This window comes from Cervus canadensis, chromosome X (genome assembly GCF_019320065.1).
Source record: "Cervus canadensis isolate Bull #8, Minnesota chromosome X, ASM1932006v1, whole genome shotgun sequence".
Lineage (NCBI taxonomy): Eukaryota > Metazoa > Chordata > Mammalia > Artiodactyla > Cervidae > Cervus > Cervus canadensis.
In genome coordinates, this window is record NC_057419.1 from 8,506,772 (window position 1) to 8,531,085 (window position 24,314).

At 41.1% G+C, this 24,314-nt stretch overlaps 1 long non-coding RNA gene across 1 annotated transcript; it reads right to left on the minus strand.

The window, feature by feature from the left end:
* Positions 1-1,717: 1,717 nt before the first annotated feature.
* Positions 1,718-19,499, minus strand: LOC122434857. Its single transcript, XR_006267479.1, has 3 exons — positions 19,362-19,499; positions 15,547-15,642; positions 1,718-1,777 (listed from the first exon to the last, which is right to left on the minus strand). It is a non-coding gene; the product is annotated as an uncharacterized LOC122434857 (long non-coding RNA).
* Between the last annotated feature and the right edge of the window lie 4,815 nt (positions 19,500-24,314).

The following is a 24,314-nucleotide window of genomic DNA, read 5'->3' on the forward strand; positions in this document are numbered from 1 at the left end:
CAGGGAATGGCTACTGGTTTTCCTTCCTTTTTTTTTTCCACTAATACATGCTGTGCCCATAATTGTGAGCTGCTTCTGCTTGTTCAAAATTTATTGAGACAAAAATTGCACACCATGAAATGCCCAGACATGAAACAGGTGCTTTGATGTTTTGCTTAATCCCAGGAATCAGCCAAGATGGAGTATATTCTCATCACTAGAAAAACTTCTAACAAGCTCCTTCCAGGATTGAAGACCATGTCACAGTTTGCTTTCCCTGCTTGCTATTGAACTTCACACAATCCTAAATTCAACATACACATATGCACTAATTTGCATCTGATTTCTTTCAGTCAACCTAATGTCTGTGAGAGCCGTCCGTTATGATTCACTCATCAGTATCTGATTTTTCTATCTTTTTTTTTCAGTGAGTGATATCCCATGGCAATCTGCAGACCCAGTGTCCCAGTGAGTTTCATTCAGTTATTTTTTCCCCCACTGTTTTCTGCATCTGCTCAGTTGACTATATGGTTGCCCATCTTTATGCTTGTAACAGAATTACAGAGACAATCACAAATTGATTTTCCCATGTTAAACCCACCTCACGTTTCTGGACAGAAGGCCAATGTATCTTTTTTCTATACGGCTGGGTCTGATTTATAAACAGGGCACCTGACTCAAGGGAATTCTCCCTGGGAACATCTCTCTATTTGGTTATTTCAGGAGAAGGACACTCAGTTATTTCCAAGCAACAGACTACAGGTTAAACATAATCTAAGAATGACTTTAGAGAAAGAAATAAGTCACATATTAGATGACTAAATTGAGTCCAGAGGATGCAATTATGTTGTGAAACTATTCCGCTTCACTACAAGAGCTCCTCCAAGGGTCTTTATCTTAAGTATCTGATTTTTTTTTTTTTTGGTAAAACGTCTTAATGGCTAAGGAAGGAAACAAACAGCAGGAGCCTTATCCTGAATCTTGAACTTAATGACTGTCTACCTCTGCGCCTCTGATCCATCTTCTTGAGAACCTTTCCTTTGTCCCTACATATATCCATGTATTTTAGAGCCAGTTTGGATATGACTCATTTGAAAAGATCTTGATGCTGGGAAAGATTGAAGGCGGGAGGAGAAGGGAACAGAGGATGAGATAGTTGGATGGCATCACCGACTTGATGGACATGAGCATGAGTAAACTCCGGGAGCTGGTAATGGACAGGGAGGCCTGCACTCCATGGGGTCGGAAAGAGTTAGACACAACTGAGTGACTGAACTGAATTGATGCCAATTTGGGGTATCCACTCCCCCAAGATTTATAATTACAATCTTATCCTGATTTATAAGGTTATCCAGTAGTCCAAACATGGAGAGGCAAGAATATATGTTATACACTTCAGCTTTGTACTAGAAAGCTTTGTCCGAAAACAGTAAAGCCACCTAAATGTGAACAAGTTCCATTCTGAGAGCACATTCCTAACTTCAGTGTGTTTGTAAGTCCAACAGAGTTAGCCTAGGTATCCAATTAACACAACTGGCTACACAGTCCTGTACTGTCACAGGTTTATAAGATGTTCACACAAACACATAAAAAATAAACACAAAAAATAAACGTTTTTAATCTTACAGAACAGTACTTTGAAAGGTGCCGTTCAGTTCGGAGCTTACATGCACAGAGTGAAAGTGAAGTCGCTCAGTCATGTCCAACTCTTTGTGACCCCACAGACTGTAGCCTACCAGGTCCATCCGTCCACGGGATTTTCCAGGCAAGAGTACTGGAGTGGGGTGCCAAGATGTCTCTAAAGTGGTAACGCGAACACACAATGGTCAAGCTGTGTTGAACACAAACATACATGACTTTGGCAATAAAATCAATGGACTATTAATACTGGTCTATCATCTCTTCCCCACTTCCCTCTCTCTCTCTCACACACCCCCACCCACACATATAATCCCCAAATGAACTACAGCCGTGAAGAAGCACCATGGCTGTGCTCAGCAGATCTTAAAAAGACAAACTCCCGGAACCACGCAATCAAGCTCTTATCTTAACTTCCATATAATGAGGATGTAGGATGGAAGGAAAAGTGAAGTAGCTCAGTTGTGTCCGACTCTTTGCGACCCCATGGACTGTAGCCCGCCAGGCTCCTCCCTCCATGGGATTCTCCAGGCAAGAGTCCTGGAGTGGGTTGCCATTTCCTTCTCCTGGGGATCTTCCCAACCCAGGGATTGAACACAGGTCTCCCACATTGCTGGCAGACACCTTACCATCTGAGCCACCTGGGAAGCCACCTGGGAAGGATGGAACGGATTTCCAAAATCACAACAAGAGCCAGCTGCACCTATATGGGATGCACGATGTTTCCCAATCCCCTTCTTTTTACACTGCATGCAGTGTTTCATCCTGTTGAAGTTACATGTTCTAAAGAGGGAGGTTGGCAGGCTCGGGGTAGGAAGCGTTGGTTGTTCCCTGAAGGGGGCAGTCAAAATAATACTGCAGTGCTGTCAACTCTGTGGCCTTTTCTGTCACTATGACAGGTGAGTGAGGGCTATGAGGCTCATGACAGAACACAGGTTTAGGCGGCTCCAACTTGAACACATACACATTTTAAATACACTTGTTCCAACGTCACAGTCACTCAACCGAATTCAAAATCTCCAAGTATCACCAGTGTGATAGACAGCATTTAAAGGACTGATTAACTGAAAACTGGCTATTTCTGGGGCGTCTCTGGTGGCTCAGACCCTAAAGATTGGCTGTTTCTGACCCATTTTTCAGGATAGCCACTGTCTGCCCTCTTTTTTCTACACACATTTTCTCTTCGACAGAAAAATACTTTAAGGGACACAAAAAGCATTTAATTGGCTCCAAGAGAAATAGCAAATGTTAATCAAAAGGACTAAGGCACTGAAGTAAATTTTTCATTTCATATTACACAGATGAAAGTTCACTGCTTGTCATGGTTTTCACCTTTTAAAATAGGTTTAAATATTCAACAAAACCTAAAGTAGTGAGTTTAAACTAATGAGTACACCATTCTACATAAAATCGCAACAGTTAACAACAGTAGGAAGAATGAAAAAGGAGAAAGTTCTAGTCTCATATCAGGAAAACCAATAGGAACTCAAGTGGATTCTGCCAGGTTTGATGTTCAGTATGATCTTTTATCTTTTTTTTAAAAAAAAAAACTTCATTTTTTGGGGGGGCTCCAAAATCACTGCAGATGGTGACTGCAGCCATGAAATTAAAAGACGCTTACTCCTTGGAAGGAAAGTTATGACCAATTTAGATAGTATGTTAAAAAACAGAGACATGACTTTGCTAACAAAGGTCCATCTGGTCAAGGCTATAGTTTTTCCAGTGGTCATGTATGGATGTGAGAGTTGGACTGTGAAGAAAGCTGAGTGCTGACAAATTGATGCTTTTGAACTGTGGTGTTGGAGAAGACTCCTGAGAGTCCCTTGGACTGCAAGGAGATCCAACCAGTCCATTCTAAAGGAAATCAGTCCTGAATATTCACTGGAAAGATGGATGCTGAAGCTGAAGCTCCAAATACTTTGGCCACCTGATGCAAAGAACTGACTCATTTGAAAAGACCCTGATGCTGGGAGGGACTGGGGGCAGGAGGAGAAGGTGACGACAGAGGATGAAATGGCTGGATGGCATCACCGACTCGATGGACATGAGTTTGAGTAAACTCTGGGAGTTGGTGATGGACAGGGGGGCCTGGCGTGCTGAGGTTCATGGGGTCGCTAAGAGTCAGACATGACTGAGAGACTGAACTAAACTGACTGATGATCTTTTATGGGCTTCTCGGATAGTGCTAGTGGTAAAGACCCTGCCTGACAATGCAGGAGACATAAGAGACACAGGTTCAGTCCCTGGGTGGAGAAGATTCCCTGGAGGAGGGCACGGCAACCCACCCCAGTCTTCTTGCCTGGAGATTCCCATGGACACAGGAGCCTGGTGGGCTACAGTTCATGGGGTTGCAGAGTCGGACATGACCGAAGCGACTTAGCTCACATGCACAAGATCTTTTATAATAAAGGAGAGGAGAGGCAAACTGTGTTTGCCTTGCACCGCTGGAGCAATACCCTTCAGCAGTTAAAGTTCATCTGTGTAATTAAATCAACAGTAGTAAGAACCGCCTCTCTGTGGAAAGGTCATACATCACGGCAAAAGGCGGAAATCTCAAGCTTATAGATGAAACAATAATTAATTGCCAAGACATGAGGTAGCTCTAAGCACTCTGCCAGTCAGGAACAGTTAGGAACTCAGAAAGAGTCTGGGTGAGATTCTGAAGGAAACACTGACAGACCATGAGGGAACAATATTTATCAATGACAGTGTTTCTTCTATCCCCCTTCTTGCTTTGGAACGGATAGATTTTTACAAATCTAAGGATTCTCTTATCTTACTGGTTTCTGGAAGAAAACGCTCCTCAGATGCACTAGTGTTGAAGAAGTCATATGAAATAGGAGAACGTACTCTTAAAACTTAGAAACACAAGTAATAAGCTGGAAAATGACATTAAGTTAAGCAGTGTGTAATAACTACTAAGTGAAAGCATTATGGTAAACAAAGTTTCTTGTTTATTATTGAAAGCCTATATTCTTAAAGTAACTTATGGCAATAATTTGTCAGTGCTACTTTTATTGGAAAACATCTGGTAATCTATCTTCTAACTCATCACTTAAGAAGGAGGGAAAGTAAAACATAGCTCTCATGAGAAAGTCCCAGTGCAAATTAGCCAAAATGCTACAACTGTTCACATGTTTTAAAGTCAGTTGAAGAAACAAAGGAGGTCAGCATGGGGTATTAATATAATAGCATGAAATTATTTTAAAATGTGTATGCAATTGCCTTTTTTTAAGGAAAATATTTCCAAGCCAAGAATTAGGTACCTAACTATTGAATTAAAGAGAAAACTCCTACAGAGGATTTAAGACAGAACAAAACAAATCCAAAAAAAACACCCTTCTTCCTTAGAAACATATATTCTCAGCCAAATGCTACACAAACAGAATGAAGGCAAACAACCCATTTCATATATATGTATTTGTTGCTGTTTAGTTGCTAAGTCATGTCCAACTCTCTGCAACCCCATGGATTGCAGGCTCCTCAGTCCATGGGATTTCTCAGGCAAGAATATTGGAGTGGGTTGCTATTTCCTCCTCCAGGGGATCTTCCAAACTCAGGGATCAAATCTGTGTCCCCTGTTTGGCAGACAAATTTCTTACCACTGAGGCACTAGGGAAGCCCATACATATGTGTGTGTGTGTGTGTGTGTGTGTGTATGTGTGTATGTATGTATGTATGTATGTATATATTTTAACATGAAATAAAGGACTAAGTGGTTGTCCAAATTAGGTACTCAGAAGGTGGATCCCAAATGCTTTACAGGAGTATTTGCCCTTACAGAAGTAATATCCATGAAATTAAAGTGCTTATAGGTTTATTTTCATTCTCAACCAAAGATTGACTCTTTTTTCACTACACTGTAACATCATAGTTTCCTTTTGTCGTTTTTGTACTCAAGATGAGGGATAATTGTCATTTAAGTGATCTTTAGGACACTAACAAAAACAATCCTCAGAACAATATAATTTTAATTCTGTTCATCTAAATTACTGAATTAAGTGAGAGTAAAAAGTTATCTCAGCTTTTGGTGGCATATTATTCAAACACATGTAGCCGAGCCAAAGATTAAGTTACAATGTAATACAAATTTACTGGGAAAAGCAAAAGATTTCTGAATGGCTTCCAAGCACAACCTTAAAGTGCTTTTTCAGAGAACTCAATTCTATCTCCAATCACTTTTACTTTTCCACTTAAATGACTAGGATCCAACTATTAATTTCCTGGCAACACTGTGACTAAGCATTTCATTTGTATTCATTGTCCACATCAGGGCAAAGTGCTTTTTTAGACTCCTCTGGCCAACTTCCCTGCCCCTTGGGTTCTCATCAATTTGCCAGGAGTTTTACTGTTGGAAGCAAATATTTATTTGCCTACCAACACAATTTTTATTCAGTTGGAAGCAATGAACCTTACAAAATAAAGGGTTTCTCCACTAGCAACAAAAATTTATACACAATGTCTCAAGTTTAAAAAGAAAGTTTGCATTAATTTTTAAAAAACTATAATTTAGCATCAAATATACACCTAACCCCTGGAGGAGGGCATGACAGCCCACTCCAGTATTCTTGCCTGGAGAATCCCCGTGGACACAGAAACGTGGTGGGCTACAGGCCATGGGGTTACAAGGAGTCGGAGATTACTGAGGGAGTAAGCACACATAGACCTAGCTATATGTGACACTTCACATACAATGTATATATGTGAGTATACATGGATGTGCATATGTGTATACATGAATACATAATATACACTTATGCATAAAGCAGCTAACAAATGAGATCAAATACTTTATGGAGAGAAATAAGATACTGGACTGCACGATACCGAAAAAATTAAATATGCCAAGAAATACACAACAGGTATGTACCTAAGAAGACCCTCCATCATTCATCTCTTTCTAAGTTCCACATCGGTGCAAACCAAATTCTTGACCGCTTTCCTTGTGAAGCTCAGAGAGAAACTGGCCTCAGAAAGGCAAACACTGGTTCCTTTGCAAATACCGTGTGCATGTCCTAGCATTACTAAAAATGTCCAGATCTACAAGCTTCTTCCTTTACAGGCTGAGGTGGATCCTGATGCTTCTATACAAGAACAAGAGGCCAAGCGTGGAAAACTACCTTCTGAAGATGGACCGGAGCAGAACTCACCCGCCTGTGTGCTGGGTGTCATTAAAGGTTCCAGTAGTGAAGAATATGTACTGACATGCAGAGTACATCATGAGAAACGCTTGGCTGGATGAAGCACAAGCTGGAATCAAGATTGCCGGGAGAAATATCAATAACCTCAGATATGCAGATGACACCACCCTTATGGCAGAAAGCAAAGAACTAAAAAGCCTCTTGATGAAGGTGAAAGAGGAGAGTGAAAAAGTTGGCTTAAAACTCAATGTTCAGAAAACTAAGATCATGGCATCTGGTCCCATCACTTCATGGCAAATAGATGGGGAAACAGTGACAGACTTTATTTTCTTGGGCTCCAAAATCACTGCAGATGGTGGCTTGTAGCCATGAAATTAAAAGACACTTGTTCCTTGGAAGAAAGGCTATGACCAACCTAGACAGCATATTAAAAAGCAGAGACATTACTTTGCCAACAAAGGTCCGTCTAGTCAAGGCTGTGGTTTTTCCAGTGGTCATGTATGAATGTGAGAGTTGGACCATAAAGAATGCTGAGCACCAAAGAATTGATGCTTTTGAACTGTGCTGTTGGAGAAGACTCTTGAGAGTCCCTTGGACTGTAATGAGATGAAACCATTCAATCCTAAAGGAAATCAGTCCTGAATATTCATTGGAAGGACTGATGCTGAAGCTGAAACTCCAATACTCTGGCCACCTGATGCAAAGAACTGACTCACTGGAAAAGACCCTGATGCTGGGAAAGACAGAAGGCAGGAGAAGGGGACGACAGAGGATGAGAGGGTTGGATGGCATCAGTGACTCAGTGGACATGAGTTTGAGTAAATTCTGTGAGCTGGTGATGGACAGGGAGGCCTGGCGTGCTGAAGTCCATGGGGTCGCAAAGAGTTGGACATGACTGAGCGAGTGAACTGAACTGAACAGACATTTCTAACAAATTGCAAAGTTTCCTTGTGTCCCTGTGGTTTAGCCTCGTGGTGAGAACACTCCCCATGAGATCTACCTTTGTGACAGATGTTTGCAGCAAAGGACATGGTCTTGTTCATTAGAGGTGTGTACAGTACACACAACCTCTAGGATGTATTCATGCAGCGTAACTAAAACTTTGTTATAACCACTCCTCAGTCCTGCAGCCTCAGACACCGGCCAACCCTACCGGCTCTCTGCTTCTGTGGGTGACCCAGTCCTGCAGCCCTGAGACACCGGCCAACCCTACCGGCTCTCTGCTTCTGCGGGTGACCCAGTCCTGCAGCCCTCAGACACCGGCCAACCCTACCGGCTCTGTGCTTCTGCGGGTGACCCAGTCCTGCAGCCCTCAGACACCGGCCAACCCTACCGGGCTCTCTACTTCTGCGGGTGACCCAGCCCTGCAGCCCTCAGACACCGGCCAACCCTACCGGGCTCTCTACTTCTGTGGGTGACCCTGTGCAGGGTCCACATGTAAGCGAGATTGTACAGCATGTGTGTTTCTGAGGCACAGTGTCCTGTGGGGGCATTCATCTTGTCAGACATGGCGGGATTTCCTTCCTTTTTTTTAAGGCTGGATGATATTCACAATGTGTGATCAACATGTGCGTGTGTGCGTTTCCTGTCACTTGCCTCTGTGCTCTGAGACCCGGCCTCACACTCAGCTTGCTCTGCCTGCAGGCACCAGGCTCCTGCATCTTTACCTGGCATCTCTAGTTGATGATGCCAGTTGGCATCTTTAATTCAACTCAGCAAGAGGAGGCCGGGGCAGGCCATGGGACGGGCAAAGGAGGTGGGACCCTGGGTAACTCCTTTGCTTCTGCTCTGCAGGAAGCTGTCTCCATGGTCCCAATCCTGTCACTTGGGTTCAGCACCTAGACTCCCTGCGGGGTGGGGGTGGGGCTCATGACTTGAAAGGCTCCCCACTCTCTCAGCGCTTTGGCAAACAGCTTCCAATATTTAACTCTCCTCTTCAGCTAGCTGGTGTACCGCCTATTTTTCTGAGTGGGTCAAGAATGACAGACTCCAGAAACCAGAACTGAAAGAGACACGTGTACCCCAATGTTCATCGCAGCACAGTTTACAATAGCCAGAACATGGAAGCAACCTAGATGCCCATCGGCAGATGAATGGGTAAGAAAGCTCTGGTACATAGACACAAGGGAATATTACTCAGCCATTAAAAAGAATACATTTGAGTCAGTTCTAATGAGGTGGATGAAACTGGAGCCTATTATACAGAGTGACATCAGTCAGAAAGAAAAACACCAATACAGTATACTAACACATATATATGGAATTTAGAGAGATGGTAATGATGACCCTATATATGAGACAGCCAAAGAGACACAGATGTAAAGAAGAGACTGATGGACTCTGTGGGAGAAGGCGAGGGTGGGATGGTTTGAGAGAATAGCACTGAAACATGTATATGGCCATGTGTGAAACAGACTACCAGTCCAGGTTCAATGCATGAGACGGGGTGCTCAGGGCTGGTGCACTGGGACAACCCAGAGGGATGGAATGGGAAGGGAGGTGGGAAGGGGGTTCAGGATGGGGGACACATATACACCCATGGCTGATTCATGTCAATCTATGGCAAAAACCAATACAATATTGTAAAGTAATTAGCCTCCAATTAAAATAAATTAATTAATTAAAAAAAAAAAAAACGAATGACATACTTGAGACTTCACTGGCTAAGACACTGAGCTCCCAATGCAAGGCTCCCAGCTTTGACCCCTGGTAAGGGAACTAGAGGGGCTTCTCAGGTGGCACTAGTGGTAAAGAGCCTGCTCTGTCAATACATGAGACCCAGGTTCGATTCCTGGGTGGGGAAGATCCCCTGGAGGAGGAAATGGCAACCCACTCCAGTATTCTTGCCTGGAAAATCCCATGGACAGAGGAGCCTGGCGGGCTACAGCCCATGGGCTTGCAAAGAGTCTGACATGACTGAGCATGTGTGTGCACACAAGAGAACTAGATCCTGCATATCGTATCTAAAGATCCCATATGCTGCAACTAAGATATGGAAAAACCAAATAAAAATTTTTTTTAAATGACATATTCTGAAAATTGCAGTTTTAATTGATGCAACTTTACAGAGTTGCTTGGCCACTGGCAGAACTTCCTATGGACCCTGGGATCCAGTAACAACAATGAAAAGGACCCACAGTATTCTGAGATCCTTCATCTCTTACCCATGATAACCACTTGTCCAGACCAATGACCTCTCAGTTTCTAGACAGTAAATAATACTCTTGTGTAAATAATGAACAACATTAGTATCACAAGCCTGTCACATCTATACATCTGGGGCCATTTCTCCCTAGATTCAAGTCTCCACACAACCAAACAAAACAATGATGGTAACTTAGAAGCGATCCATTTTCATTCAGAAAATGTGTGTTACTGGCATTTTCGGAATTACGAGTTTCATTTAACGTGAGGGCTACTGTATTGCCAGAGATTAAATAATTCTTAAAAGCTTTCCAATTTTCTAGTTAATTCATCCTTTGAAAAACAGATTCAACCCATATTAGGTCTTAAGAACTGAAGTTTGATTGGATGATGCAAGTCAATTTCCCAACAAATACGAGTTAATGTCCTTAAGGAATTTATTTCGATATAAAAAACGGAGTAGAATTTTGGGATGCCAAGTCTGATCTACATTGAACGTTTCCACTTGTTTGTCAGAGTAATCACATCTTTTTCTTTAGAGCTTCATAGATATTCAAGGGATGCCCCCAACTCCCCCTCGCTTTGTTCTCTCTACAGATGTCAGCAATGCTGATTTTACGTCACCGAACTTGTCTCACTGACTTGTACACACATCTTTTCCAATAATTCAACAAGAGTAAAGCCCTATATACCACGATGGGGAAGGTGCACTGTTATTTTTTACACATGAATTGTATGAATTCTTCTGAAATGTGTTATTTTGAAAACACATAATTGGCCTAACTGGCTGAGAGCTGCATTTTTTTTTTTTTTTGCCTGCACTGTGCAGTATATGAGATCCTTGTTCCCTGACCAGGGATTGAACCTGTGCCCTCCTGCATTGGAAATGCAGAGTCTCAATCACTGGATCACCAGGGAAGTCCCAAGAGCTCTATTTTTAAATGTGTGAGCACTGAAGAATTCATTTCAGTTCTGGGACTCCAGAGTGGCACTTAACACTGTCATAAAAAAGCAAGTCACAACATAAATTTAGAGAATGCTTTTTAATTTACACGTTGTCTGTCATGCACCTTCGGGTTTACACATAAACAGCACTGAAGAAATTTGCAATCTTTTTGCCTTTTCATACTGTCCATAGGGTCCTCCAGGCAAGAGGAAAAGACCTTGATTCTGGGAAAGACTGAAGGCAAAAGGAAAAGGGGACAGAAGAGGATGAGATGGTTAGACAGCATCACCGACTCAATGGACACAAGTTTGCGCACACTCCGTGAAACAGTGAAGGACAGAGGAGCCTGGTGTGCTGCAGTCCATGGGGTCACAAAGAGTCAGACATGACTTAGCAACTGAACAACAGCAACCTCCAAGTTTGCAGTATGCTTGTCTTTGTTTTATATCCCTCACGAACGAGTTAAATATTTGCGAGCACATCAAAGCTTAGTCACCTTTATGGAGCAGGACAGCTTGGCATCTAAACTTGTTCCATGCAAAGTTTCAAACCGGAGCTGTTATTTACAGAGCATGCCAAGAAGAAAGAAATCTGGGACATGGCACATTCTGAGGGAAAGACCCAGTAAGCTCATTCATAAGAACTGAATCAGTTTGGAAAAGAGCAAATTTGGAAAAGAGCAAATGTCACATGTGTTGGTAGGTACTGCTGAAACTGTTTCCTGAGCCCAGTCATTCCTCAAAAACATACAGAAAAACAAAAACAAAACCCAAGAGTCATGTCATGAAAATCTTAGAGTATAGGTCACCCATACAAGGCAGAAGAGTCAAACACGACTTAGTGGCTAAATGAGAAAATGAGGCAGAACTCCTCTGTAGATGGTTTATAAGAACTTGACAGAGAGGTCCTCAGGACTGACACAGCCTGCCTTGGTTCTGAGAAAAGGTCATCTTTCAGATGATCTAATAACTCCTTAAAATATGACCATGTACTCCCATGAGCCTAACTCTGGCTTTTATAACATCACACTATTTTGGATTTTACCTGACATTTCTAGATGATCCTTCTTAGATCCCACTGTAGTATACTTGTCCTTTGCCAGATTTGAAAATTTTCATCCTAGAACAGGTTTTTTCAAACCCACTCTCACTGGGCAGTTCAATTTAACTCTCTCAGATATCATCTAAAAATCAACAACTTTCTTTTCTAGAAATCTCACAAGATACACACCAGATACACAACTCTCTCCTTAGATCTATTATCTGGAACATTTAACACACTTGTGTCTTGCAGACACAGCAACGAGCTGACCTGATAATGTCTCTCCTAGTAAGTATTTCTACTTCATGAATATTTATTTTTATAAGCGATATGTCAGATTGGTTTTGCCACTCTTTTTTTTTTCATTTTTTTTGCTTTAAAAGGTTTGCTTTAAAAGTTTTTTTCTTCTTTTGAGTTGTGTCTACTAACCTCTTTGCCATCTTCTGTCCCTCCTTCCCTTTAGATAATTACTATATTATATTCTTAAGCTCTTTGTCTCTTTTTCTTTTCTATTGGGTTGGCCAAAAAGTCTGTTAGAGTTTTTTTTGTAACATCTTAAAAGTCCAATGAACTTTTTGGAACCCAGTATCTTCATTTCCAAGCCAGTATTTTCATTTATTTGCTTTGTTAAATTATCAGTTCAAGTCTCTTTTAAGTTCACTTAGGAGTTACTTTTTTTATAGATTTAAAATTGTACTCAATTTGTTCAAATGAAAAATAAAACAGCAACTCTTTATTCTTAGGAAGGATGAAGAAATTAACTTCTATTAATTGGAAAGTCTCACTGTAAACCCTTTTCACATAATTTTGCTGATTTTTCTACATTGCTATTCTTCTTTGGAGATAAAACAAATAAATTCGTTACCATATAGCTACGGCCTATAATTAGTTTCAGTAAACATTTATTTTACAATTGTAACAGGTACTGACTGTGATATTAGTGCATTATCAAGATGAACCAACACGTGTGTAACTCAAGTTATTTAGGCTTTCAGAAAAAAATAAAGACTTGTTTAAATGAGATCATGGTAAGACCAAGATATGGCCAGCAACAACTTATAAAACAGAATTATTACATATACATAATTTTTATCACAAGTATCTAGGTAAATATATTACATGAGTTTTTACTTCTGTAATAACTCACAGTAAGTATTTTTCTTAAATAAGAGCAAACTATTGGAGCAAAAATTTCACTATTTTCTTATAAACTACTAACCAAGGCCATTAAGTAAACTCACATTTGAATCATTGTTCTTTGTGATTTACAGGTTCACTCAGAAAACAAGAAAGAAAGAAAGACACTGTGCAAACCTATACATGCACAGCTGTTACAGAGCTAAGACACTTAAAGTATAAGAAATAAAATATCTTTTCTAGAAATCTGAATTTGTCTTGCTTAAATATATAATAATCCCTAATTAACCCCTATAAGCCACTCAAATAGGTGCTCAATTGAATCTGAATAAAACCCATCCTCTAATTCTTTATCTTCACAATTATTCAAAATACAGCATTCTTTTCCAAAGAATTCAAATAGAATTGCATTTTCAACTAAAATTGAATTTTCTATTGAATTTTCAAATTCAAAAGAATTCTATTTAAAAAAATATTTCAAAGTAGTAAAGTGGGAAACTTTTTGTCAACTCCAAAGAAAGTTAAGGGAATTCATTTTGATAAAACAGCAGGATATGTTGGAAGCAGATGCACTGGTATCTATTAGAAAGGTTAATCAATTAAAGAAACAAAAAATTAACTCAGCAACAATAAAAGTCCCACTATGATTACTTTCTGAAGTTTTCATGTCTTTCTCTTGACCATTATAATAATGGCATTGACTTTCTTGAGTTTTTATAAGGGACTTAATTAACTAGAGATTTGGGGGATTATTAAGTATAGACTTAATTGACTGTTAGATCCCTATGTTTAAAAATTATTTATGCAACTTCTAAAGATACATGTTTCTCCTTTCTTTGTCCTGATTTCAGAAGTCCTGGCATGATCCTTATTTACCATTATTTAATTGTTCAGAGTGCTCATTGTCCTTGTCAACGATAATTGCACTGTTGAGTATATATGCAAAGAAACCAAAAACACTAATTCAAATAGACATACACACCCTAATGTTCACACCAGCATTGTTTACAAGAGCCAAGTCATTAAAACAACCCAAATGTCCATTAACAGACGAATGGATAAAGAAGATGGTGTACATATATACAGCAGAATAATACTCAGCCATAACAAATGAAATTTTGCCATCTGCAGCAACATGGATGGACTTAGAGGGTATTGTGCATGATGAAATAAGTCAGAGAAAGACAAATAGTGAATCACATCACTTTTACGTGAAATCTAAAATATATACAACAAACGTGTGAATGTAACAAGACAGAAACACTCACTAGGTACAGAAAGCACACAGTGGTTGCCTGTGGCTTGGAGGGAAGTGGGGAAGGGACTAAAAGGTGCAAACTGTCAGGTATAAAATAAGCTACATGGAAGGATACACTGCACAACACACAAAACATTGCCAGTATTTTATAATAACTATAAACGGAGTATAACCTTTAAAAACTGTGGTTCACCATATTGTACACCTGTGCCTTCCATAACACTGCACAGAAACTATACTTAAATTGAGATAACTGAATAAAAATTAAAATAACTCCGCAGTGTTGGACTGAAAACAAAACAACAAGAAACAGATCATTCACTGAATGTTAGGTCTGGTTCTCTCTCTGTTCTAAGTGCCCACCCACGACGCAGGGTTAACGCTTTTTTAGGGCCAGGAGTCTTCTGAATTGATTGCAAGGCAGTATCATTCCATTTTACAGACATTGATAATTATCAAGACCATATGCAACCGTGAAAACAAAGGCTTGCAGATGAATCGCAGGCCCTGAAGCTTTCAGGGTTACAGAAACTCATACTGGTGCATTGTGCGAAAGCACACACAGACACAAGCACTTGTGACCCTTGTGGGGTCACCAAAATATGACAGTAACAGCGTCTCCACCTTATATTCTGAAACACCAGGAGATACCAGAATCCTCAAGGCAAACAAAGAAACGCAACTGCAGAAAACAAACTAGATTCCTTGTTACCTCTGACCTTCAACAGTCACTTAATCCTACTGGAAAAACACAACAAACACACTTCGCAATTCATCTACACCTGTCCCCAGTGCAGACAGAGACCAGGCCCTCAGACACATATCCTGAAATACACTTCACCAAGAACGAGAGTGACAGCTCAGAGCCAACACACGCAGTGGCTCTTCATGAAATTAAAAGATATACCTGAAGAATGGAAATAGGAGATTCAAGGGGCACAACTCTGGGTCAGGAACAACTGGAAGGTATGACCCTGGTTGGTGACCTTTAAAGCGGATCACGATCAACCTATACACAGCCTTACATCCTCTTCATTTCTCTCTCCCCCTGACATCATCCATGTTAACCAATCTCCAACATCACAGTCGTCAGTCTACAACTAGGCTTTCACGGCAAAACCAATTTGGAAACCCCGTTAGGCTCCAACTTTCTTCAACGCTATTTGCCTCATCTTATTTCCTCATGAACCGAATCACCTTCAACCAAGATACATGGGTCATCTGCATACAGTGTCTATCACAGTGGCCTTTGGCCTACTTACCCCAGCTGATCTTTCAGGGTCATATATGCTCAGATGTCACGACTCCCGCATAGATGAGAAGTTTGGGGGTCACAGGCCCACTGGCCAATTTGCTGCCTAGACGGGAAAGGAGGGAAACATATGGATTAAGTAAAGCCCACACAGCCTTGGAGAAAACTCTTGAAAGTCCCTTGGACTGCAAAGAGCTCAAACCAGTCCATCCTAAAGGAAATCAGTCCTGAATATTCATTGGAAGGACTGATGCTGAAGCTGAAACTCCAATACTTTGGTCACCTGGTGCAAAGAGCTGACTCATTGGAAAAGACCCTGATGCTGGAAAAGATTGAAGGCAGGAGGAGAAGGGGATGACAGAGGATGAGATGGTTGGATGGCATCACAGACTCCATGGACATGAGTTTGTGCAAGCTCCGGGAGTTGGTGATGAACAGAGAAGCTTGGCGTGCTGCAATCCATGGGGTCACAAAGAATCGGACATAATTGAGCAATTTAACTGAAGACACAGCCTTGTAAAAGAAAAAAAATAAAAGACTGATAAAACAGAATGAAGGTTTGGGGTTTAATCTGGGTGGGAGTATAAGTACTTGAGAGGTAGACACCAAAATTTGGGGGCAGCAGGATGAGTAAAACAAACAGTCTGCTTAAGAGTAGCTTTCCATAACATAAGACAATTTAAAAAAAAAAAAGAGAGAAATGATCCACTTTGGAACTCAATTATGTCAACTAATACTTATCTCAAATAAAATATTCAGATTATTGGGGGGGGGAGTAGTTATTCGTACTCCTATTCCAAGCTATTCATGATGCTTGGGAAGATTGAAGGTGGGAAGAGAAGGGGATGACAGAGGATAAGATGGTTGGATGGCATCACAGACTCAAGGGACATGAGTTTGACCAAACTCCGGGAGTTGGTGATGGACAGGGAAGCCTGGCTTGCTGCAGTCCATGGGGTCACAAAGAGTCAGACACAACTGAGCGACTGAACTGAACTGAGAATGTGGTGGTATTTGGATAAAGGAGGTAGCCATGGATGAGGTGAGAAGAAGTCTGATTCTGGTTCTATTTGGATGGCAGACCTATCAGAAATGGCTGAGAACTGATGGTAAAATATTTTTCCCCGTTTTTATTTTTTTTTTTAATTGAAGGATAATTGCTTTACAGAATTTTGTTGTTTTCTGTCAAACATCAACACGAATCAGCCATAGGTATTAAAATATTGTTTAAATGTGGGCAACCAGAGTGAATAGTTGGGCCAAGTCACATAATAGAGAAATTTAGGGGAAATCAGATTGGGTTTCCATGTATCTTGGTCAAGATGTTTATCTGATGGTCTTCCCAGGTGGGGAACTTAACTCAAGAAGTGGGTAAGACTCCATGATATCAATACAGGGGGCCTGGGTTCAATCCCTGGTCAGGGAAGTTCCACAGGCTGTGGAGAGTGGCAAAAAAAAAAAAATGTGTATTTGATTATCTGCTGGGAGTTGCATCCTTTAAAGTGTCATAAAGGACTATAAACCTCATAAAGGACTGTTTTAAAGAAAAGGACAGGAATTAAGGGATGAAGGAAAAGGGGAGATATAGTGGAGGGAATGGCTGAATTACACCTTCCATGAATACTCTTGCTTCTTCCATTCTGACTCATCTAGAATCTTAGATCATCTAGAAGGATCCTATGGTAATGTTATTCTAAACATGTATGCTGAGTCACTCAGTCTCTTCTGACTATTGCAACACTACAGACTGTTGTACACTACAGCCCACAAGGCTGCTCGGTCAAGAATCTATGTGATTTTCCAGGCAAGAATACTGGAGTGGGTTCCCTTTTCCTCCTCCAGGGGATCTTCCCGACTCAGGGATTGAATCATCTCCTGCACTGCAGGCAGATTCTTTACTGTCTGAGCCACAAGGGAAGCACAACACAGGTGGCAGTAACTTCTCAGCCTCACAGAAAATGGGAGACATGTGCTATTGCTGGTACAGCTTTGCCAAGATATCACCACCATCCAGCTTCATTTAACAACCTGGTCTTTTGGCTTCGGGTTCATCCCTCATCCAATTTTAGATGCAGTTTTCTTTTTCCCTCATCTTTATTATAGGTTTCAGAAAGGACTGCTGGTAACTGGTAAGTTTGCTTCTCTATCTCTTGCTATAAATCTTAGTGTTTTAAATACATGCAAATGGAAGTTAATAGCCTTCTGGGGAATGTATGTAATTTTTACTTCATGTTTCCTTAACTCAGGTAGATTCCTGGGAAAACCCCCTAGAAAAGGAAATGGCAACCCACTCCAGTATTCTTGCCTGGAGAATTCCATGGACGGAGGAGCCTGGCAGGGTACAGTCTATGGGGTCACAAAGAGTTGGATACGACTGAGCAATTAACACTTTACTTTTTACTAACTCAGGTAGAGAAGAATGAAGAAGCCCGTTTCCAGTTAAATCCTAAAGTTCATCAGTTACTATACACAACCACAGGAAATTAAAATGTTCCCCTCCCTTTCTCTCTAGAAATATCAAGATTTAATGAGTTATCCTCTACCTCAAGCATTTTTACTATCACATTTACTACCTGTGCTGCCGGTCATCCTCGCCCGGAGCAGAAATCATGTTTCACCACTGGCCTTCCTAAGAACATTTCCCCGGGACTTGTAATACCAGTGGTTCTACTATGAAACATGACCCAATGAAACTTTACTGCTCTGTGATGACAGCGACCTTAAAGATAATAAGAGGATAAAAGTCGCAACTCAACTCCAATGGAAGATCCACCCAAGCTTGAAGTTTCACGGCCTGTGGCCTAAATTATTCTCAGGGTCTGTCTTGTGGGAACACTAAACTCCCTTTTGGGCTTCCCTGGCTGCTCAGATAGCAAAGAATCTGCCTGCAATTCAGGATACCCGGGTTCGATCCCTGGATCGGAAAGATCCCCTGGAGAAGGGAATGACAACCCACTCCGGTATTCTTGCCTGGAGAATCCCATGGACAGAGGAGCCTGGTGGGTTATAGCCCATGGGGTCACAACGAGTCAGATATGACTAAGCGACTAAACAACAAAAACTTCCTTTCACCTCCCAAGATAAGAAAGTTTCTATGAAAAACTGCAGTGCTAGGATTGGGTCTTTCTCCAGGAACCCGCAGGTGATGCTCCTAAACCCATCACTCTGAGCTCCTCCCAGCATGGACCACACCCTGTGCAGAGCAGAACTGGCAACCCAAAGACAGAGGAGCCTGGTAGGCTACAGTCTACGGGGTCACAAAGAGTTGGAGGGGATGTAGCGACTAAACAACAAAAACAAACTCCCTTTCACCTCCCAGGATAAGAAAGATGCCGTGAATAACTGCAGTGCTAGGACTGGGGCTTTCTCCAAGAATCCTCAGGTGATGCTCACAAACGCATCACTCTGAGCTCCTCCTGGCATGGACCACACCTTCTGCAGACCAGAACCTGCACAACAAACTGTCACCGGGATCAGGGTCAAGGAAAATTTACGAGACTGCTGTCAATCACTGAGAACCTAGGAGGCACCAGAAACTATGCAAAACATGGGAAGTTTAGGGGGTGGGAGAGAGGGAGGGGCAGGGAGAAGGTAACTACCCACAATGCTCCTAGGGCGACCAGGTGCGCCGCCCTCCCCGGCGATGAACTTCCCACACCTGGCGGGCTGCCTGGGAGGGAGGCTGTGGCGGAATTGGGGGTCCCGGCCCCCAGGCTCCTGAGAAGTTCTAAGCTTGAGGCCCGGTTTCCACAGAGCGCTGCCCCGTTTTGGCCTCCACACAGCCCCTGGCCCTCAGCCCACTTCCCTGCAGCTGGCCCGGGGTACCTGGAACAGGAAGGAGGTGCGGGCATCACGAGGACAGCGGTCTGCTATGGAGACAGAGGGAGCCTGCTCTGAGGCACCAGTCTAGAACCAGAAGCCTCCACAGCCCCGGCTCCCGCGTATCGCAGAAGCGGACGCCTCTTCCCGCCTACACACACTGGCCGGTCACTCTTGACATCCCGCGAGATCCTGAAAGATCACGCGATACCCCCGAGTACCGTCGCGAGACCACACGAAATCCTGCGAGATCACTTTCTTCTGGGAAGAGAAGTCACGTCTGCTGTCCCCGCAGTCCGTGTTTCTGCCCTTTTGGAGTTCACCTGATTCTCCGTCGTTAATGTCTATGAAAGTTCACAAATGTAAACGTTTTCCCTCAGAAGGCAAATGCAGGGTTTTTGTTTTTTTTTCCATGTGCACATACTAGCCATGCTGATGGCACTAAAATACCCTTTTCTGTGATCCTACACACTTGAAATAATGCTAGTCCCTTTAATGCTCCATATGCTGAAAAGAATTCTACAACCTGATCTCAAAGTATTGTAAAAGCTCCAGGTTTGCACACGTGAAGCCACAAGTAAATAGCTGGTTTTAGTGAGAGAAAAGGCCTCGGAGAAGTGAAATATATTAATACGCTTACCATTTGTGACTGTCTAAAAGAAGCATCCTCAGGACTGGCGGAGGGACTTCCCTGGCAGTCCAGTGGTTAAGACTTCAACTTCCAATGTAGGGGTGCAGAGGTTCGATCCCTCGTCAGGGAACTAAGATCCCACATGCTTCCAGGCCAAAACACCAGAACATAAAACAGAGGCAATATTTTTAACAAATTCAATAAAGATTTTAAAAATGGTGCACATTTTAAAAAAAAATCTAAAAAGTTATGTGGAAAATAGGATCAGATCATATGTGAATCCTAAGTGCGTTCTTCAATAGTCAAGGTTGTTCAAAGACCTCTTGGAAGATTTTTTTAAATTAGTTGCAGTTTCTTTTTTTTTCTGCAGAGAAGATAATTTTGGAAATAGTGAAAAAAGAAAAGATTTTTCAAGCTTTAAGCCCTGGTAAATTTATCTAGTATATGTGCATTAATTTTGTTTCATTTATGGAGGAAAGAAGGGAACCAGTATAAGGAGTTTTCCCTTGGAATGCCAGGAGAACACACACATACACAAACAACTGAATTAAACAGCTTGTATCACTAAAGAGAGAAAGGTTAGAGCGGATCTTCAGAGCAAACCCAGAGTGAAAGTATCCCTTCCACCGAAGGTTTTTTGAGTTTTTTTCTTACATTTTCAAGAAATCTTGAGGATGTGTTTGGCAGGCTTCATTTCACTTAGTGCTCTAGAGAGGTTCTTACCTTGGAGAATAAGGCTATTTAAACGTTCAAGATTCTCAACAAGTTACAACTGTTTGGACTCTGTGACTGTGAAGTTTACAAAAGAAGGAAATGTGAAAAAGGGTTTTGTTAACTTGTCTCAAGTACAACGACTTGAAAGCTGATAACTCTTGTTTTATTTCCTGAACTGAAAGTCAACAGGCTCTGGGGTCAAGCATGAGAGTTGCCTTAACTTCAAATCATTCCCTCTCCCTCACTTTTTCTCAGAGTGAGTTTGGTCCTCACTCCCCTCTCACCTTCTCATGATTTATTCATTCCATAAAAGATATGGATCTTTTATTCTGTCCACACCTCTTGTCACCCAGTGTACAATTCCTTTTCAGAAAACTGTGTGGAGCCCCCCCCGACCAAAAAAAAAAATTAAAAATAGAACTGCAAAATGATACAGCAGTTTACTTCTGGGTACTTGTCAGAAGCGAACAAAAGTATTATGTCAAAGAGATATCTGCACCCTTATGTTCATCGCATCTTCACTCACAATTGCCAAGATGTGGAAACAACCCAAGTTTTCATGAATAGGTGAATGAATGAAGAAAATATAAGAATACTATTCAGCTGGTAAAAATGAGAAAATCCTGCTATTTGTGACAACATATATTGTCACATATATATGTGAGGGTATATTATACTAAAAGAGAAAGACAAATACTGTTTGATTTCACTTACATATGGAATCTAAAAAAGAAGCTAACAAAGTCATGAAAAAAAAAATCAACTTTGTGGTTCCCAGAGGCAGAGTGTAGGTGGTGGGGGAATTGTATAAAAGTGGCTCAAAAGAGATAAACTTTGAGCTACAAGATAAATAAATAATGGAGCTGTAATACACAACATGATGACCACAACAAAGCTGCATAGTAATACATGAGAGTTGCTAGGAGAGTAAATCCTAAAAGTTCTCAAGTAATTACGAAATTAAAACCACAAGTCATCATCCTGTACAACTTAAACTTACACAGTATCTAAATTTATACAGTACTGTGTGTCAACTTTATCTCAATAAACTTGGAAAAAAACAATTCTCACTGTGTCCTGTAGATTCATTATCATCATACGGATAGTACAACTAAAAACTTCCAAGGTATCTCTTAAACTGAGGGAGCAAATGATGCCTCTAACTTTTCCTTTATGTTTTTAAATTTTCAAGTCACTGAGGAAAGTCTTATACTTGCGGGTTTAAAATAGAGATGGTGTAAGTGGAATAAAAAAGCATATGCAAGCATATATCATTTAAACTGTGCCCTCAAATCTTTCCATGGCAGGAACATTCGAACAGTCAACGTTTCAAGTTGTAGAAACTTTATGGCATGAGACGAAAACAAACAAGGCAAAAAGTGAAGGTTGGTTAAACCGTAAGAAACACAATAATTATGCACATTTTACAGTGCGTAATGCCAAGCATGAAGATGCTTCTTAAACCTTTTAGAAGCTTGGAAAAAGAAAGTGAAGTAATTCCCAAAACTATTCAACACATGGACAACACATACAGGTGGAATCAAGAAAAATGGCATAGATGATCTTATGTCTAAAAGAAAATGAGAGACACAGATGCGGAGAACCTATCTATGCACACCATCCTACATCGGGGGTGTGCGATGATTTAGGACACCGTGATTGACATATGCAGTGGCACTAGTGGTAAAGAACCCGACTGCCAATGCAGGGGGTATAGGAGATGTGGGTTCGAGTCCTGGGTCGGGAAGATGCCCTGGAGGAGGGCATGGCAACCCACTCCAGCCTTTCTGGCCTGAGGAATCCCATGGATAGAGGAGCCTGGCAGCCTACAGTCCATGGGGTCACAAAGAGTCAAACATGACTGAATGACTATACACACACACACACACACACACACACACACACACACGCGTATGATGCAATTAGATCAAGAAAAAAAAAATAAACCCTCTTTGAAGGAAGACCACGCTATGCCAAGGCAAATTTTGATTCTCAAAGTTATTTTAAACAATGCCAACATTAAAACAACTTCCCAGTGTAACAGAAACTAACAACACTGTAAAGTAACTATACACCAGTAAAAATTTAAAAAAATAATAATAGTAGCAGATATACAAGGAAACACTAACAAATGGCTGAAAACCAAGATAAATGTGGAGAGACAAACAAAAAAAAAACAGTAACCCAACATACCAAAAAGAAAACCCCAACAACACACAAAACTGTAACCAATCCAGCTATTATAGATATCAGAATAGGAGTTTTACATGCCTGTCACTACCATCTTCACTAAGTACCCAAGGCCAGCATCACCAGTAATAAGGCTTCGACATGATGAATGCAGTGGGAGGACACGCTGAGGATCCAGTATCATTGCTACTATATTTCTGCCCAAAAAGCACACCTGAAGCCTTGTCTGATCGTGAGAAAACATCAGACTTGAGGGACATTTGACAAAATAACTGATGAGCATTACTCAAAAGTGTTAAGATCTGAAATAAACGAAAAAGACGGAAGACCATTACAGATGACAGGAGACGGAAAAGAAAATTAAATGCACTTTGGTATCCTGGACTGCAGCACTGTTTCCAGTAGCCAAGACATGGGAACAACCTACATGTCCATCAACAGAGGAATGGATAAAGAAGATGTGGTACATACCCACGATGGAATATTACTCAGCCATGAAAAAGGATGAAATAATGCCATTTGCAGCAACATAGATGGACTGGGAGGATGTCATACTGACTGAAAGAAGTCAGAAACAGAAAGACATATATACTATTTTATATTGCTTATATGTGGAATCTTAAGAAATGATACCAATGAACTTACAAAACAGAAACAGACTCACAGATGTGGGGAAAAAAACTTCTGATTACCAAAGGGGAAGGGGGGAGGAATAAATTATGATTTGGGGATTAGCAGATATAAAACCACTATATTTGAACTAGATAAGACCTACTGCATAGCACGGGGAACATACTCAATGTCCTGTAAGTAAACCAGGATGGAACAGAACTTGAAAAATAGAATATACATATTATATTATAATATAGCTATATGTATGTGTGTTCAGTGGCTAAGTCATGTCAGACTTGGCAACCCCATGGACTGTAGCCCACCAGGCTCCATGGAATTTCCCAGACAAGAATACTGGAGTGGGTTGCCATTCCCTCCTCCAGGGGATCTTCCCCACCCAGGGACCAAACCCTCATCTCCTGTGTTTCCTGCATTGCTGGCAGATTCTTTACCCGCTGAGCCATTGGGAAAACCACAACTGAATCATTTTACTATACACCACAAACTAACAAAACATTGTAAATCAAATATTACAATTTTTGAAAAAAAAAAAAAAACAGGAAAAAACTTTTAGTGTTTCTCTAGACACCTTTCAATCTTGAAAGTACCAGCTATGAAATAGAGACAATTGCAATAATGTCTAATATTAGATATTCCCAATAAAGTGCTCATGTCTCGCATTTAAAACATTGCTTTATATAAATTATAAAAAGAAAGCTTACTTAGCAAAAAATAATACAGACACTTAGCTTAGTAGGATATCAAAATGCCATTCTTAAGTCATTTGTGTAATGTACATCAAAACCATACAC